General features: G+C 46.6%; 1 pseudogene; it reads right to left on the reverse strand.

The window, feature by feature from the left end:
* Positions 1–8911: 8911 nt before the first annotated feature.
* On the reverse strand, positions 8912–9010 carry LOC148508184 (U6 spliceosomal RNA; annotated as a pseudogene).
* Positions 9011–9499: the final 489 nt, after the last annotated feature.

Raw genomic sequence — 9499 nt, forward strand, 5'->3', positions numbered from 1 at the left:
TGCGGTCCGCTGTCCCAGGGGGTAGTGGAAAGCGCAGGTTCAGTACCTGGCTCCACGCTGCAGCCAGTCCCCAGGGAGCCCCCTGCCTGGGGACTTATGACCATGTGACCAGCGGGGACCCACCGCGGGACCCCGCTGCTTACCTTTGTCCCCCTTGGATCCGGCCATGGTCCGGAACATCTGGGGTCACCGCTAGCTGTGACCCCAGATGCTCACCAGCATCCCCGGATCGGTACCGGCGTTCTGGTACCGGCGGGGGTGTAGGGAAGACAGCATGGACGTCAGGACTGACTGTCCATGCTGTACATCCAGATGTGCAGCCACATTGAGAGCGGCAGTCCGAATCACAGCGTGCATTCTGCATTCCTTACTAAGGCAAAACGCGCAAAGCACAGAGCAACTGATCCCATACGAGAGCCATGCATTGCTGTACATGGCCTGTGATGCGAGTCTGCCAACAGACCTCCAACCTACAGGATTTGATTATAGAGAGCGGTACGTTCATAAGACCGAGAGCTATTGCTTGTCTAAACCTCCACGGGAACCTGCCAGATCTCACTTGGAGAGCGGCACAAATGGGAGATCCTACATATTCTACCCCCGTGGCAGGTAAACAGTCCTGAACGTTCAGGGACACAGGACCTCATTCGGAGGCGGTCGCTCGGGAGCGATCAGTCGCACCCAAAGTGATCGAGAATATGCAAAGCGAGTGCTCAATCGCAACGCACATCGTAAGCGTGGAAACACCCACAACAATGAAAGCACACCTCCTATCTCTACGGGCTAATTCAGAGTCGGTCGCAGGCGCCAACCTACGTCAGCATGATTAACACCTGTTACATTGTGAATTGCCTACAAACATCGGTAGAGGCACAAACCATCAGCTGCACTCGCAATGCTTAAGGTAAACCCTGGGCAACCTTTAGCACTGCGAGCAGTAGCATCGTTATTGCAACGAGATGACGTGTGTGATGACTCGCTCAGTAATATATGCACGCCCTTAAAACGCCCTTTTTAAGGTCAACCACGCCTGCGTTCGCGCCACCACACTATCAGTGATTACCATTGACGGCACAAAAACCATCTATGGTGAACCATTGATGGTTTGTGCTGCAAGGGGCACTGCAGGCCGCGGACCACTCAAAAATGGGGACGGGGCTTATCTGCCACCAAGGGGTGGAGCTAACCTCCATACTGTCAGAGAAGAAAAAAAAAACATTGGCTACCACTCTTTCATCGATGACTGAGAATCATTGGTTCTCTGTCATCGATGGCAAAACTATTTAACATCTGAAGGCCTCCATCGATGTTTTTGAAACATCAATGGCCATCCCAACTTTGTCATAACTTACGGTCACTTTATCTGCACAGGCCCTTTAGTCATTATTAGACATTCTTCTTTTTACATGCCACAAATGTAGCTAAAAGTAGGTGCCCCTTATCGGGAATACCCAGGTTAGGTGAAGCAGGAGCCATATTTTTGCTGTGTGCAGTCTGTCTAGTATTCATAAAAATGTATGAAATGCTTTTATTCATCTGTATTGAAGATAACTGGGTGGACTGAGGGCCTGATTCAGACCTGTTCGCTATCTGCGTACACTCGCTAGATGCGTATGCACTTTTTTCAAAGTGACGCCACGGGAAGCGTTCGTTCGCCAAGGCATAAGCACGCCCACCATGTCTTAGCGAGCGGCCACTTTATGTATGCGTACCCCAATCGCACAGGCAGAGCTGCCCACCAGCAACACATCATCTCCAGGAAGTGTATTAAAACATTGGTACATCGAGCACCATTGGATGCTAACACAGTGTTTGCGGTTGCTTTACCCTACAAGCATTGCGAGGAAATCAGTGTAAAAAAATGGCAAGTGACATGTACTATGACACTGCCTGTTAATTATGCACACCTCTAAAACGGCGTTAAAACACCCAGGCACGCCTGCGTTCGCATCTCCAACCCCCCGTTATTAGTGTCTTGCCCTTGTTACCACCCGCAAACGGACTCTCCTGTCACTTATTACCCTGGGCTGTCTTTGCTGGGTGAGCCAGAGGGTTGCGAACGCAGTGTGTAGTTCGCTCAAGCGCAGAACGAAGTCTGCGCATGCGAGTATGCAGAACATCGGGCCGCTTGCGAATGCACAGCGCTAGCGAGCGGCTCTGAATCAGGCCCTGAGAATCCTTTTCTAGTGCAAATTATCAACATTGGCGGACTTAATGTAACGGTAGGGTGTTACATGCAGAAAGAGAAAGTCTTCATCACCGTGACACCAAAGATTATAATATGGTGGGGCTTATTCAAAGTCACAGGCAAGTCAGTCGCATTGTGTGCTCTGAAATAAATGTGGATATTCAACCTGTATTCAGAGTCGGCTGCACATATATACGGCTGCACTGCCCACATCCATCCACTTGTGAAAGTACTCACTATCAGCACCAGCCCTATCCTTGGTGCAATATACTGATCTCTGCATACAGTAACCTGCAATTCCACCTACACACGCACTGAACACTTATTTAACATGCAAACACCTGTTGCCAGGGGCACATAGAGGGGGGATGGGTACTAATTACCCAAGCCCAGGCTTATTGGAGGGGCCCGGGTCAGCTGCTGAGGGGGGCATTGTTGTCCCCCTATTTCAGCGCGCTGTGCATACTTGCTCTGTGCAGCAGTCGCGCTATCAAGGGCGCTGTGGGATACCACTCACCAATAGGAGTGGAGACTGTCTCTTTGCACTGCCAGACTGTGGCCAGCGGCAGCCGCATCACATCTGTGAGCTGACTGCCGGAAGTATTAAATGGTTCAGCTTGTGAACACTCGCTGGCAGCAAGGGTGCAGAGGTGAATGGGTCTGGCAGACAGCAGATTTATACAACTAGCTCCTGTATCCAGTGAGGACAGTGACAGGTCTGGACAGTCCCTACTACACTGATGGCTTCAGCTGAGAAGAGATGGGAAAACCAGAAAACATTGTCTCTGGATTAATCAGTTCATCAGTGTAGGACGGGATGTAGTGAGTATGTCGGCGGACGGGACCCTGGCCGTCGAAATCACGACCTGGGACTAAAGATATCAAAATCCCAGCGCCGGAAATCTCATCAGCCGCCATCCCAATCAAAGGTACATTGGGGCGTCTTAGCTGTTAGCCATGGGGTGGGGAGGGTTAGGTTTAGGCACCACAGAGGGGTTAGGCTTTGGGGGGGGTTAAGCACCACTGGGGGTGGTTAGGATTAGGCACTAAGGGGGGATGGTTAGGTTTAGGCACCAAGAGGGGACAGTTAGGTTTAGGCACTAACGGTGAGGGTTAGGGTGCTGGGTGGGGAGAGTTAGGGTGCAAGAGAGGAGGGTTAGGGGGAGAAGGGGGGAGGGTTAGTATACTTACCCGAGCCCTGACGAGATACCAAGCATCGGAATGCCGTTGTCTGCATTTTGACAGTAGGCATTCCGACTGGCGGTATTTCATACCCAACCTGTGTAGGACATTCCTCTCCCTCCAGTCTCATACTCTAGCTGACTGCTGTCTCTCCTGTCCTCTGCATCCAGGTACATCCACCCCTCTGTACCAAGCTCACTGACTACCACTCCTTGTGTTTATCTTCCACACAGTCACACTTACCATTATAAGGAAACCAGGAAAGGGAATATACATTTTTTTTTTTTTTTAGGGAGGGGGCAAGGCCACATCCCCTGTACCCTGGCCCATGTCAGCACTCGTTGGCCCTGACCAATGCTGCTCAGTTACACTGTACTCAGCTGTGAGTGGAGGTTGTGCCTGAGATGGATACGACTAAATCACCCATAGTTGCTCGATATTGCATATGCTTAGCTACGGACCATGCACAGTGCAAAAATAGCAAGATCCATCCGCAAAACAGATTTCCCTGCAATTCTCTATCAGCTCCTGTATGAGGAATGAAAGCCACTTGTCGGAAAAACCTGAACCCACTTTTGGCTTACTACCAAATATTGAAAAATTGTGATATAGCATAAAAATGTGATAGTACACAGGCCGATCTGTAATCTATTCTAAAGTTGTCCATGATATACTGTCTAAAAGTTGACAATGCAGTTTATTTTGCTCACTCTAGGATTAGTGTTCCTTTAATCCACATTAAATCAGAACAATGCCAGACTTCTGTTCAATGTTTACATTTTATTTTATCCCTGTCAATTATTTGTGTTCTGCTGCTTATGTTTGCCAGGAACAATTGGTTGCTTAGTAACAGAAATATGTGGAAAATTAGTTGTTGTTTTTTTTTTATTAATATTGAAGCCAGTGAGATAAAAAAAACTGTTCCTACAATAATGAAAAACAGGCATTGGTAAATAACTTATGTTTTTGTTGTATTTAGAAAATGTAGCTTAAATTAAAAGTAGTGACACTTTCATACACAGCTTGACAACTATCTTGCTTATATCAACAAGTCATTGTTACGTTATAACAATGATCCAATAGTGCACGTGCAGTAACCCATACAACCTATCATACATATGCTTCATAGTTATACTTCTATAAGACTGATCACATCTAGATTCTGACTGGAATCTGCTCCTTACTATACTTGAACACTTTTAAATCTAAGTGAGCAAATATCCAACAACTCACTAATACATCATATGTGCAATATAGAGATGCTTGTATGGTTGCTTAAGATATTTTTGTGGGATGTGTTTTAAAATTCTGAATGAAATTATGTGAGTAACTAATTCTTCCCTTTTAAGTTGTTTATATTCTGGAAAATAAATTCTCAGAAGGTTTACTCATCTTTCCATGGGTTTATAGACCCATAAATCCTGATACCATGCAGGCTGTTATAGGGAGCTGAGCAACATAGACAATATAGCCTGTATACTGCTCAACTAAACCTTGTTCAGCAGAAACATAAATGTAAATACAGCGGATAAAATAAGTATTGAACACATCAACATTTTTCTCAGAAAATATATTTGTAATGGGGCTATTGTAATGAAATAGTCACCAAATGTCAGTAACAACCCATGCAATCCACACATGTAAAGAAATCAAACCATAGATGTCCATAAATTAAATTGTGTAATAATGTGAAATGACACAGGGAAAAAGTATTGAACACACTTACCTTACTGAAATTTATTTAATACTTCGTACAAAAGCCTTTGTTGGTAATAACAGCTTCAAGACACCTCCTCTTTGGAGAAACTAGTCGCATGCATTGCTCAGGTGTGATTTTGGCCCATTCTTCCACACAAACACTCTTCAAGGTTCCGTGGGCCTCTTCTATGAACTCTCATCTTTAGTTCTTTCTATAGATTTTCAATTGGATTCAAGTCAGGTGATTGGCTGGGCCATTCTAGCAGCTGTCCCCCGATGGGAGGGGATACTCCTGGGCTGCACTGGGAACCCCCTGTGCCCGAAGGCAGTGTTTGAAGATGCGAAGATGACAACTGCATAGAAACGAATAAGAGTGTGGGCATATAACCATGTGGCAGCTGTACAAAGTTGTACGACAGAAACGCCACGTTGAGTCTACCGCTAAGGTCCCACTGACCTGGCATAATGAGCAGTCACCACATCTCCGCAGGGGCAGGAGATCCACCACAGAGGCGCATAGCAAGCAGGGTCACTAGGATAACTTGTTCAGAAACCGGTCAGCACCGCTACAGGACCACAGAGAAACTCATCTCTGGGTCTGTCGATGGAAATATTACCAGAGAGCGTACATCCCTAGATGCATCCTCCGGTGAGGAGTCTGGAACACGGAAAACCAGATCAACACAACCCCAGGTAGGAGAGGAACCTAGACACAACTCTGGGTAAGAACCCAAGCAAGACCGCAGAATGGCCCAATCTAAGGATAAGATCAGAGAGGGGAAGCGGCAAGACAAGGCACTCAAACAAACACTTATGGTGCCAAGCAATGGCAAATAGTAAGACAGCTGTCCCGCAAATCAATGAATGAGCAATGTGCACCGCAAACCAGGAATCAAGGACTCCTAAGGGAGCTTACCGAAGAGTCCGAAGAACCAAGTAAAGGCTCAGAGGAGCCACCTACTAAGAACAAATGGTAACAGCACAAAGAGGACACCTTGAAATATACGTCTGAACCCCAGAAGCAGTTGATGGAGGAGAAATGACAGGTCTGAGACATGTATCCCTAGGAAGAGGGCCAAAGGCCACTTCAGCAAAGCGAGGCGGGCCAGAATCTGGTGGAAGTACAGGCTCAGAGACCAAAAAACCGACCTTAGAGGAAGATGCATAAAGCGCCGACTGAGAGACAGAAAGAGCTGCATACAATGGCCGCCATGACCAAGCTAAGCCAGGAGGATCACCATGCTCTTTCCAACAGCGATCTGTGGAGCATGAACAGTGGAGTAAAGATAAAGAGTGAAAACTTCCATTGTACTGCTGGAGCTACCAACAGGAGAGCTCTGGGAACTCTGGAGCTGGAACAGTATCTCGTTAACTTGTGGTTAAGCAAGACACCAGGATCTCAATATCCGTCAGGCCCCAACGATCACCAGTCATTGAAAAGTGACAGAATGTAGAGCCCACTCACCCAAGAGAATGACCTGGCAGCCTAGGAGTCCTCTGTTTTAGGAGAACTGCGGGAAGGAAGGCCGTCTACAGAGCCAAAAGCTGATGCTTTGCCCAACTGGGGGAGCGGCTGACCATCTTAATGGAACCGCAACTGAGAGCTCCACCCTGGTGGCTTATGTGGGCAACAGGTATCATGCAGTTGGGCCAGACTGGGACCGGATGATGTTGCAGGAGGGGTATAACCAGACAGAGAGCTCTGAAAACCATCCAGAACAGCAGAATGAAGATTGGTAACAGGCTCACCTGAGCTATCCACAGATCCTAAAGGGCTAATGACAGGTTAGAGTCATAAAAAGCAGATTGGATCTATGTCATAGGACCCTAATTTCCCTGTGTAGAGGCAAGGAGTGAAACAGAGAAAACTGCCGCAACTCCACCCCGTCAAAGGAGTAGATTAGAGAGCCCAAAATCTGCCTGCAAGAGTGTAAGAACACTCGGTAGAGATGCCAGAATGAAGGAAACAGTAAACCGGAGACTGTTAGTCTAAAGACAGTGAGAAATACCTTCCGAACCTTGGAATGCAGAAAAGCTCTCCCCAAGCGGAAAAACTTCCAAGGAATTATCCATCCATGGGACCATCGAAGATCTACCATGAGACAGATGGATATCCAGTGACTATAATGGGTGGGGGGGGTGTGGTGCACATGGGACCCTGGATCCAGGGGGGCCAACACAGCACACCCTGAACCCATATACTCTTTATACTTACCTATCCATCATTAAGCGGGGCTGGCCGGGCCGGTGCTGCAGAGCAGTAAAAGACAACTGAGAACATGTTGGTGGACATCTTATCGATGACTCGCCTAAACCCCCTGGCCATCCTGACCCCACGCTGGGGTCTCCCAAGTGGAAATCCACCCCAACCTGTGGCAGCAGACATGCCAGCTGATGACAAACTAAGGTCACCTACGTCAGAGCCAATAGAGGAGGACAGCCTGGTACAGAAGGGAGACAATGTATCTGGGGACTACCTAGAGACTGTCTCGTCCAACCCCATACCACGAGTACCTTCTCTAAATACAGAAGAGCCTTTAAGTATTTAGAGTCTGTGACAGCATGCCAGGAATGTAGCCAGAGGACTGTCCTGGCCTCCACGGCAGATGTCCGCACTGAAGAGGTTAATATGACTATGTCCATAACCTCCTTATCAACTAGGTAGTAGTCCAACTGCCCCACAAGGGACAATACTTTGTCCCTGAACTGAGACCGTCCTGTTGGGCATCCACCCAGCAGCCAGAGCCTAAGCTGCCCAAGCAAAAGTGAGGGAAAAGTGCCCTAGACTAGATTATTCTGGGGAAACTTATAGCTGCCCAGAATAGCCAATCTACCAAGTCAGGCAAAGAGAAATAACCAGAGATTCCCATATTAAGAGATCCATTGCTGGTAGCGGATAAGCTAAGGAAAAGTGCTGAGATATCCAGAAGCCTCCATAAGCAGGTCCTCAAGCTACCTAAAAGAAGGGAATACCATTGTCATACCATCAGCTTTAAGTACCTGGGCTTTAGACCAAGGGGCTGCCATGTTCAAAGGTATGGAAATAATCCAGAAGCCTCCATCCTTATCAGGGTGTCTTACCTTTGAAGGGCCTGGAGACTGCAACTTCCTGTACCGAGGATTCACAAGCAGACCGGACCTAGCGCTGTCAGGCCTGTGCTAAGCCATGCCCCTGCTGGCGAGCATCTGCCACTCCTGTATTGAGTAAGTGAAGAGGAGTGCTGTATCTACCTGGTTCTACGGCAGGTGTGATCCTCCTTGTAGGACGGTGACTTGTGCATTAGCCTGCCGGCCTATGGAAGACTCTAACTGGCTGGGAGCTACAAACTGGTAAGTTAACATCCACATTACCTGACAGCTTCCTTGACTGGTAGCTATGGTCGAAGGAACCCTCACGCAGCGTAGCTTTGAAACACCAGGCACGAGGCTTGTGATAGGGATTTCAGAACACATAGGTCTGTGGGGAAAGGACATTATTACACAGCTCTAGAAAAAGGTTCAACAGCTATGTAAAATAGGAGCGCCCACCTCCATGGGTGCTTGAACCTTGGAAGCCAAAGCAGTCCAAGTGTATCCCCCACACAAAAGTTATAGAAACAGTGATGTGTGGATTATGGGGTTGTGCCAAAAATTATAAAGCGCCACAAATAGAGAAATAAGTGGGGCTATGAAAAACTTTTGTTAAGTAATTTCTCTATGATTTGAGACATTAACAGTCCCTCACTGTTACCTATAGTACAGTGGCATCTCCTTTATTGATGGGGTACTTAGACAGATATAAACATATCCATATGCTTATATATATGCATATATAGATATATACCAATACATACATACATTTTTAAAAGTATGAAACGCTTCACGGATTTGCGTGTGATCCTTGTGCAGGGGCCATGATAATCTTCTCTGTATCATTCCAATTTTAGTATATGTGTAATACCCCGACAGGTGTATTAAACGTGTAATGTGAGGTTTTCTGATCTTACGAGATTGAAATGGTTTGCTTGATTCCTATTGGTTCAGAGAGCTAAAGAGGGTACTCCACATACAAATAAAATTATTTAATTTGCAGGAACACTGGAACTTAGGCTTGTAGGATGAATGAATGGTTCCTACACAACCCTTACTACTATGAAAACACAGTAACACTTTACAACATAACAGTTTATTGTACGGGGAAACTGGATCTGGTGCTATTGGAATTCAAATGTTAGTATCCCACAAAGACAACAATTACAGTGACATATTACCTGTTCTGATACTGTCACATTTTATATAAACACTTTGAAACATTTAATACAGCTTTGTACCATCTATTCCCAGGTGTAACAGTAATTAGTCTGAACTCAATACACTATACTCCTATCAAAAGATCTTAGTCCGGACTATACTAATTCCCCAGTAGAGTCTGTACTTGTTGGCCAATGATGC

Source organism: Taudactylus pleione, unplaced genomic scaffold (assembly GCF_031769625.1).
Source record: "Taudactylus pleione unplaced genomic scaffold, aTauple2 ptg000374l, whole genome shotgun sequence".
In the NCBI taxonomy this organism is placed as follows: domain Eukaryota; kingdom Metazoa; phylum Chordata; class Amphibia; order Anura; family Myobatrachidae; genus Taudactylus; species Taudactylus pleione.